The 10,182-nt window shown below is 46.9% G+C and overlaps 1 pseudogene; it reads right to left on the bottom strand.

Moving 5' to 3' along the window:
- LOC107154535 lies at positions 1–2,319 on the bottom strand (annotated as a pseudogene).
- Positions 2,320–10,182: the final 7,863 nt, after the last annotated feature.

The following is a 10,182-nucleotide window of genomic DNA, read 5'->3' as shown; positions in this document are numbered from 1 at the left end:
TCAGTCTGTGATATCTTCTTTTTATTCTGTTTTTTTCTGCTTTTTGGATGTAGACAGTTCAAGGCTTGCCAACTGCGTAGGTTCAGCTTTTCTCATGGTGATCTCAATCTTTGTTGCAATCATAGTTACATAGCTCTGTTTTACATCAGTCACACCCCATACTTTGACATTTTGACGAAATTCCTTCTCTCCTTCAAATATAATGTGTACATTTAACGATGTACTATGAGCTTCTACTCGACTAAGTTCTGGAAGTGAATTTTTAGCATATACTGAAATGGTGACTTCACCCCCAGTCTGATGCGTCGTGTCTACATGGAACAACTGTTTTCCCAGCACCCTTTCTAGTCCACATGTGTTTCCCTGTTTTACATAAAGCCTTCTTAGGCTAAGACTGTTTTAAAATCAGAGGTGTTCCTTCTACAGCTGCTCCAATATTTCATCCCCTCATGGAAAATATCATTCCTCCAGAATGATATACACAGACTTCTTCTAGACTCTGTAGACCTGATATGTCTTTGGACACCCTCCATTTTTACATGAGTTCCCAATCTTAATTTCATCACTGTCATCTTCTTTCTTATCTTCCTTCATTCCCAGACCATAATTTAAGTTTATCAAGTGCTTGTTTTAGGGAGGCAGATTTTTTTTAATGACATATTTTAAAACCAAATATGTCACTGGTTCACTGGTCTTGGCCTTTTTATCGCTTCCTCTGGTTTAGGGGCTTGAATTATGGGCTACTGAAATTTGGGTTTCAATTCAGATAGTTCTTTCCTTTCAGTAGTCTTGACTTCAGACTTGACTGGCTCAGGTGGCTTCTCACTATTATGTCTACCTTTTATACAGCCCACAATGTTTAAAAAATCAGAAAAATCAGTTGTTGTTCTTTTACAGCAAGTCCAACCCTTTAATGCATCATTAAAGACTGGAACACCTGGGTGATATGTGCAAGTATCACCCAAATTGTTCTCAGGGTCAAAGCGCTGGCCACAGCCCCTATTGTAACATAGCACGGCCCTCTTCTCCTCCCACCATTACAGACAAGGACCAACCACTAGGAAACGCAAGACAGGGCGACTAACTGCTGTAGCAAGCGCTGACCTGATGCTTAGGGCGGCTGCAGGCTTCCTGAAACCACCGGTTCCCGGGTTGTCTTTTTTTGTTTTGTTTTGTTTTATGTATTTATTTTATTTTATTATTATTATTTGGTTTTTAACTCATCTGCATTTACTACTCTTTAAAGCAGAATGTTGACTTGGGTACTAATATTTCCATTCAAGCCTTATTGAGTTACTTTTTGAACAGCTTTGTAACACACCTATTGAACCATGATGCAAAGAAAAGACCACTGGTCTTTTAAATCAATGAAAGCAAGCTTGTATCATGTACACAAGGAAAGCTGGCCACCAGCGATGGTCTCTCCCAAAACCGGGCTAGAGATCAGCCCAGCTCTCAGAGAAGGTTTATATAGCACAAAAAGTTACAAAGGGGGGTGTCTTGGGAACTTACAGCTAACAGGGTTTTGGCAATCATAACACAAGGGCAGAGAGCAGATTAATGATCCACATGCCATGATATTTCAAGGTAGGGAGTAAATTCAGATCCCAACATCAGAATTTATGAGGTGCTGCTGAGGTTTCAGAGAGGATTGTTATCTGGTCAAGTAGACCCAGGAATGGGTGAGTTCAGAGCACGGGGAGGAATTCCAAACAAGTTTAGAAATCTCAGTAATTTATAGTAAAACAGAAATGAACTTTCATGACTTTGTGACGAGATGGCACCCAATCTTAAAATGGAATTAGGCTGGGTTTATCAACACCTAAGGGAGGATTAAGCTCTGTTTCTCTAAATACTCAAGCCATTTTAACAAATATTTTTCTTTTAAACATCAAAGTCTATCTTGAAACACTTCAGGGAAAAAAGATTGGGTCTGGTCTACTAAGAGATACAACTTGGTAGCGAACACTTTGGACCCCAGAGTTAACGATAGGTTACATGTCTTAGAACAAACATCTCAACCTGTTAAAATAAACCAATGTGAAACTAGAAAAACCATCACCAGCTCTGCTATAGTGCCTAAAGTATCACAGTATCACTTAAAAGTACAGAGAAATCTTATCTCCCCTTTAAGTAGATATCGTTATGCCATACAGATTTTAATAAATGTTAACAAAAACAAAGAACAACAACAAAAAAACTTTGAAAACACATCAGGAATGAAGGTAAAGTGGGGGACACACGTATGAGTGGTTCTTCAGAAGCTTAGTCTACTTCTTCCATGCATGATGTGTCGTCGTCTCCTTCCAGGGGTGGCATCTCTTCGGTTACAGCAGCCTGGTGTCATCGGCAGTGGGATCATCCTCATCAATACCTAGACCAAGTTTGATCATCCTGTAGCTCCTGACCCAAACTGCAGGCATGCTCTATACATTTTGGCTGCCAGTGTTTTGTCAGATATATGTGTTGCAAATATTTTTTGTAGTCATTGCTTGCCTTGTAATTTTCTTAATAGTATCTCAAAGCAGAAGTTTTTATTTTGATTTCTTCAGTGTATCAATTTTATTTTTTATGATTCATGCTTTTTGAGTCCAAAGACATCTTTGCCTATCCCAATATTGCAAAAACTTCCTTTTAAATGTCTGCTAGGCTTAAATTTTACATTTATTGATGATCAATTTCAAGTTAATTTTGGTGTATGGTGTAAGGTAAGTGTTGAAGTTCTTTTTAAATGAATCACCAGTAGTATCAGCACTGCTTGTTGAAAAAGATCATCTGTGCTCCATTGAATTACTTTGGTACCTAAGTTAAAAAATCATTTGGCTACTGTTACATAGTGAGGAATTTTATTGGCATTTGGCAGGGAACAGTGGCCATTAAGCAGAATTGACAGGTCTGTGGGTTTTTTGGGGGGGAAAGAGACGTCTCTGGATCAAGGGGAGTTAGAAGCAATTTCCAGAAGGTGAGCCTGAGCTGGCTGCCAACTCACAGGCTCAGCAGGGGGCTGTTTTAAGGCTAGAGCCATTTAGAGGCAGCTGTGATGAAGGATGGAAATAGAGATCCCATGTGTCTGGTCACTATAAAGTCTTCTGAAAGGTGACAATCTTCCCAGGAGCTCCTGTGTGGTCACCCTGCTTCTCTCCCTTGGTCTGCCTATTTCTGCCCCTGTTGACTTGCCTCCCCAGCTTAGCCTCAGGCATCAAAAAGGCTGCCCTGGCTGCTGCGACTGCAGGCCTCCAGTGAGGATTCATGAGAAAGAATCTGTTGACTAGCACTCCCTAAAAGCCCACGGGGCACAGGCAGTGAGCATAGCAGATGATGAGTGGCACCCAGGACTAGGCCCACGTTGGTCACACTTTGGCGTCCCAAGTTGAGACCCAGACCTCTGAGCATGTCATGCTCACCATCTACCCAGCCAGAATCGGCTCTGGCTTCTCTCTTGGACATTCCAAGTCCTTATTTCCTGGAGAAACTCTCAGTGGGGGAGAGGACACAGGGATTCAGGACAGGACCCTGCAGATAGGAGGGGCAGTGCTAAGAGGAGGAAAAGAAGCTGGTTAGACATAGTAGGGGAAAAGAAAAGGGGGTCTGGCCTGGCAGCCAACCTGTCTCTGCTGTGCCTGTGTATCCAGCTATGAGTAGGAACATCTAGTCCTTGTATCTGGAAGGTGCCTCCAAGGCACTCCCAGGAAAATGGCCATGCTCCCAGCTTTAGTCTATCTGCCCAGATTCCAGATCTAGAGTGGCCTCTCCCCACCTCTCAGGGCACTTGGTCAGCCCCACTCCTGACCCAAATCGTTCCTTCCCCTGCTTGCTTGTCCTTCCCTGCTTGGGAGTCTCAAGGACGTGAGCCCAGGGCCAGGGCCCAGTCTCTCCCCTACAAGGGAGCAGGGTTCTGTGGTCATCTGGCTGCCAGGTTCTGGGTGGTACTCATGAGGTTCTAGGGTTATATAGTTTCCAAATGGCATGCAATTGTTCTCATTCTCTCCCCTCTCAAACTGTCTGAATCCTGAGGCCTCCCCAGTCCCTACCCTCAGAAGGTCCCCAGGATTTTGAGAGCGGGGGTGACCTACACCTTAAAAAAAGTCCAACAGTCTCACAACAAAATGTTTAGAGTGAATATCTATGGTTTTCAATGTATCAGGGCTGTGCTGAGTACTTTACACATGTTGGCTTCTTTAATTCTAACAGGGAATCTATGAAATTAGTACTTTTACCATTCCTTTGTACAAACAAGAGACTAAGCTAGTAAAGGCCAGTGGCTTATCCAAAATCATGCAGCTAAGTAGGAGGGCCAGGATTAAACCTAGGTGACCTTGGACAAGCTTGACCTTGTCCATTGAATGTTGATCACCCTGCACACTGCCTCCAGGGACAGGCAGATGCCTGAGTTCAACATCAAAATGGTTCTGAGATTCAGAGTACTGACAGGCATTGTAGCCTGCAGTCTGTTTAGTCCCCATTTCCTTTTGGGAGGCCCAGAAGCCAACAAAGGAGTCCAAGGCAACACTTTGGATTAATGGTGGAGCTGGGGGGGGGGGGTATGTGCCAGTACTTTCCAAGGTTGGACCAGGGTGGGCTAGGGTAGCAGGTTTCCACACAAGCTGAAGGACATGGAGACCAAATGCCAGAAAGCAGTTGTCAAGCCCTAAGGATGATGCTTTCTCCACTCTTGGGCTTTGTTCTATAGGCAGCACGGAATTATTAAAGGTAAGAGATAACCAGACACCATAAACAAGGATGCTGAGGGGGAAGTCCAAGTGCCCATCCTGGTGGCCTCAGCAGGGGGCCACATTGCAGGGACAGATGTCAACTTCTCACCTACTCAGCATCATAGTCTCATATGCACACTCACAGACACACAGGCTGTCTTTGGAGGGGACCATGAAAATGGCCTCTTGAGAGGCCTGGGTGTGAGGAAGCTGAGAGATGGTGGTTGTCTCCAGTTGGAGGTACTGGGGAGGCCTCATGAATACCACAAGTGCTGTTGAGTAGAGATGGAAAGGCCTTGTGTACACAGAGAGAAGGTGCTGGAAGGAAGCCCATAACTCATTGGCCTCCACAGAGGGATCTGGGGCAGGAGATGTGGTGGGTAGGAGCATTTCGGTAGAAGCCTGAAGGCCAGGTTGAAGAATTTATTCTGTAAGGATGGGGAGCCAAACCTCCACCCATCTCTTCCACACCAGTCCAGTGACCGCTGTCCCAACTCCAAGGGGCTCTCCCTGACCCCAAAGTTTATGCCAACACCTTTCCACATTCCAGGAGGTAAGGATTTCTGAGAAGTAGCCCAGGACACACCACCTTTGGACAGGTCACTGTGAGTTTCTTATGGCCCTCATTAGTGATGTGTGGCCTGTTGCTTCCTGTGCTCTGGGGCTCCCAAGTAGCTGGTCTTAGGTTTGCTAGGATCTGGTAAAAGTGGGTAGGGACAGGGAAGGAAAATGTCTCTCATTCTGCTCTAGTGCCCATTAGGGTCTCCATCCTGTAAATTCATTTCCAATTCCAGGTTGTTTGGTTACCAGTACTGTAATCAGGGAGCATTTACTGAGCATTTACTATATGCCAGGACATTGGTACTTGCTGTCTTCTCACTTAATCGTCACACACATCTATGGGAAAAGACTCACCACTCCTTTTTGAGATGAATAAACTGAGGCTCTGAGAGCTTAAGCAGCTCAGCCTAGAACAGCCTCCTTTTACTGGTGTCCCAGTTTCCTGTGGGGATAGATAGTGTTGAATGCTGGTCCCCCATGTTGGTCAACTCCACCACTGTGATAAAATACCTGAGGTAAACAATTTATAGGGAAAGAAGATTTATTTTGGCTTATAGTTTCAGAGGTTTCAGCCCAGAGTTAGTTATCTCCACTGCTTTCGGGCCTATAGCAAGATGGGAGTGTGGCAGAGGAAACTGTCCATGGCAACCAAGAAGCATAGAGAGGGAAGATGAGGGGTCAGAATCCCGACATCCCTTCAAGGTCACAGCCTCAATAGCCTAACTTCCCTCCACTAGATTCTACCTCCTAAATATTCCACCATTTTCCCTTACCCACGGTCTGGTGACCATAATTTTAACACATGAGCCTTTGGGGAACATTTATCCAAACTATAGCAATCCTCACCCAGACTAGGGTGACTGCTGGGAGAAGATATTCTGTGGTGGTCTCTTGGCAGACACCCCTCTTTGCAGTCCTGTGCCTTCAGGTAGGGCTGAGCTGGGTAGTCACTGGCAGAGATGATGAACACACCCACCCTGGTCTTTTTTCACCATAAAACGTGCTGGGAAATGGGGCTGTCTTTGCTTCAACTTTCCTAACATTCCGTGCCCTGAATATGGGCATAGGAACTAGTGAGTCCAGATAGTTGGGGCTCGAAGCCAGCTAGTTCTTGCTGTGGAATACCTGGTGAAGGGGCAGGTGTGTGCCAGTGGGAGGGTGAAAAGCCCCAGAGCAGCCAGCCAAGTCTCAGGAGCTTGTGTCAGAGAGAGGCAGTGAGGGAAAGAACAAGTATCCCCTGCTCTTTTCCAACCTTCCATGATGGTGGTATCTCCTATCCACAAAGGTGGTCCACTGGAAGGCTGGCTGCCCATCCACAGGATCTGCCAGGCATTCGTGTGAACTGTCTTCCTCTTTATCCAACTGATATTTTTTCACCCCTTCTCTGCTCAGAAGCCCTTTGCATGTATGAGCTGTGGCTCCCAAGAAGTCCTCTGTGCCAGCCAGGAGATCCACCGGCTTTGCACAGGACAGAAACCCTGATGAACAGTGACTTAAGCAGAGAGGGGCTTGTTTTTCTTGTGTTGCCAAAGGCAGTTAAAGGGACTGAGCCAACCCCTGTGGTCCTTGAGTTTCTACTCCCCACTCCTTGGCCTGTGCTTTTCCAGCCCATGGCTGTCTGACACTTGCTGCACTTCAAGGTGTCATGTCCAAGTTCCAGACAGGCAAAAGGACAGGATGGCACCTCCAGCAGATACTGCATGGGTCACAGTCATGCTGTGTGGCCACATCTGTCTGGCGCTCTGGGGTGATAAATATTCTAATGAAACAGAACGGGGATGATGCTTTCAGTGAGTAGGAAGGGAGAATCAGCAGCCATGTCTGTCAATACCCCCTGGTGCACTGCCAGCAGAAAATTATTGAGCCTCTGAAGGTGCCATGAATATTACTTTTCTATTGCTCTTATAACAAATCACCACAGATCTGGCAGCTTAAAACAACACACATTTATTATCTCACAGTTTCTGTGGGTCAGGAGTCCAGTGTGACATGGATGGGCCTTCTCTTTAAGGCCTTGCATGGCTGAAGTCAAGGTGTCTGAAGGTCAGCTAGAAAAAGAATTCACTTCCAAGTTCATTCAGTTGTCGGCAGATGTTAGTTCCTCACAGTTGTACGACTGGGGTCTCTGGCTCGCTTCATCTTCAAAGCCATTAACAGCACATGCAGTTCTCCTATTTTAAATCTCTCGGACTTCTCCTACCACCACATGTCTCTGATTCTAGCTAGAGAAAATTCTCTGCTTTTAAGGGCTCATGTGATTAGAGTGGGCCCACCTATTTACTCCATGAAAATCTTCCTTTTTAAAAGTCCATAACCCTAAATACATCTGTGAGGTGCCTTTTGCCATGTAACGTAACATATTCACAGGTTCCAGGATGAGGACCTGGGCATCTTTGGGGGTCATTTGCCTATTGTCAAGGAAATTGATCAGGAAGTAGGCATATAGCAATGATCAAAAAGAGACTGTTCCCCACCTTCATGGGATTTGCTGCCTAAACATGAAGCATTAACTCAAATAGAACTATGGAGTCAGTCTCAGGGGATAGGACAGGTGCTGTTCTCTGACTGAACCAGAGGCTCTGGGGGCTTTCGAAAGGCACTAAAGCCACATCAAGGTCTGCAAGATAAGCCAAAGTCCAGTGAGGGGAAGTGTGGTCAAATTTCACCTCAGGACCAAGGCTTGAGCCAGAAGTATGCCTTGAAAGTACAGTGTGCCATGAGGGAGGGTCAGGGGAAGCTGGCAGGAACTAGGTCACACAGGGCAGTGACAGTACTATCTCTAGTATCCAAGGATACACTATTTAAATCACTTGGTCCTCAGAACACTAGGTGGACACTATTGTCATCCCTAAATTATAGGTGGGGGAAACAGGTTCAGAGAGGTTAGCCAAGTGTCCAAGCTAGTAAGAGGTCGATCTGGGAACTGCAGCACCTGCTCAGATGCCCTTCTAGGAACAGCTGGGGAGGGTAAAATAGATGACAAATGGCTCAGAGGCTGTCCTGGTCAGGAAATAAACCCCTATACTATGTTAAAAACCTGAAATGCACAGTGGCTCACCTACAGGGGCAGCTCAGTGCTTGCTGGTGAGGCTCTAGCTTGTCATTCACATCCACTATCACAGAGAATAGGTCAACCAGATGCTGGCTCTCCAATCTTCTGCTTGGAGTCACTCAGGTCACTGCTCACATTTCACATGGCAAAGCAAATCAAGAGGCTAAATCTTCTGTCTGGGGACTGGGAGAGACTCCTCCCTCCAGGAGAAAAAGCTTACCTCAGAGGTATCACAGCAGTTCAGGAGAATGGCAATGCCAGGTAGCATACACTAGGTGGCAGTGGGGGGTGGGCAGAAGGGAGGACAAGCAGACAGTGGAGAAAGTACATTTCACTTTCAGGGAATCAGGTGTGGAAGGAAAAGTCACGCACTTAGGTTTGGACATAAGCAGCAGGAGATGCTGCCTTGGTGGCTTTCAGCTGCTGGGGCTAGATGAACATACCCATTTGGAAACATCTCATGGAGCATCATCAATGCATCAGTAATCATGGAGCCATGGGCTCAGGTTAGACTGGAGATGTGAGAACCAGAAGGGAAGGGCCTGGGGCCCAGCTGAGGAATCAAACTTATGGGCTATTTGCACAAATGGGTCATGGGGCTTCTTAACTTCTTAACAGGCTGGCTGGTGGCAAGTAGGTCTCAAAGTCACTGTGTCCTTGATGTAAAACAAGGCCATCACCAAGGCTGGTGTGTGCTAGTGCCTTCATAACCAGATAAGACCTTCCTGGAGAATTCTAAGGACTTAGCTAAGTGCACAGCACCCTATCAAGGGCCTGAGAGAGGTCAGTCATGGAACATGGAACCCTAACTGGGAGGCCTCCTAGGTGTGGTAGTAGGAGTAGTCACTTAGAAATGGACTCTTCTGCTCAATGATAGCAAGGTCTGCAGGTTCATTCTACCTTCAGCTGCTATAGCCAGGGCCCTAATGCAGTTGCCATTCTGTACTCTTTCTGCAGTGTCATAGCTATAAACCCATCCATTCATTCAACCGTACTTAGTCAAGGTCTCCTGTAGGCTAGGCACCTGTCAGGTGTTCTTTTGACCTTACCACTAGTGGAAGAGTTATACAAAACCCACCAAGGGCTCTCTGACAGGGTATCCCAGCCGAATCTGACTAGGGTGGGGCTTCTCTAAGGAGGTGAAGTTGCCTGGGAGCCCTGGGATTTGGGGTTTGCCCAGTTTAGGGGTGCACCCTGAGGCCTGGAGCTGAGCATCTTTGACTTATAGAGCTCGTGTGGATTTCACTTTCTGCTCCTTTTCTTTCACCTGGCGGCCTCCCAGCATCCTCACCCACCTTGAAGAGCAGGGGTGCAGGGAAGATACCTGGATGGTGATTTGGAGGTGGCAACCCCCTCCCACACACAGCAATGGTGTGTGCTCCCTCCCCATCTCACACACAAAACCGACATGCGGGACTGCACCCTTTGGGGACAGTGGTCCAGGAGACTCAGGACACACAAGAGCTCAGTGGGGGTGGGAGGAATAAGCTAGGCTTCCTCTATTTGGCCGAGCCCCTGGAAGGCAAGGGGCCATCTGTCCCGTCAACCTCCGCGTACCCACTCCTGGCACAGTGCCTTGGAGTAAATTTTAAGTGACTAAGTGAAAGGACTAAGAAACGAGGCGAGGAAGAAACAAGCAGATTTCTGGCGCCACATGAAGAACTGCAGAGAGCGGGTGCGCAGGGTTCTGTAGTCACCACAAAGGAGCGCAGCTGCTGGAAGAGCGCGATTGATTGCTGGAGAAGCGGTTTGACCCGCCTCGGCTGCCCCCGCGACGGGGCGGAGCCTCAACCGTCGGTGACGCAGTCCGGAAAGACAGAGCCTCAGCCTCGCGAGGGTGGAGCCTGCAGTCGGTGG

This window comes from Marmota marmota, unplaced genomic scaffold (genome assembly GCF_001458135.2).
Source record: "Marmota marmota marmota unplaced genomic scaffold, marMar, whole genome shotgun sequence".
In the NCBI taxonomy this organism is placed as follows: domain Eukaryota; kingdom Metazoa; phylum Chordata; class Mammalia; order Rodentia; family Sciuridae; genus Marmota; species Marmota marmota.
Note: the sequence above shows the minus strand (reverse complement) of the source record. Positions and strands in the feature narration are given on the sequence as shown.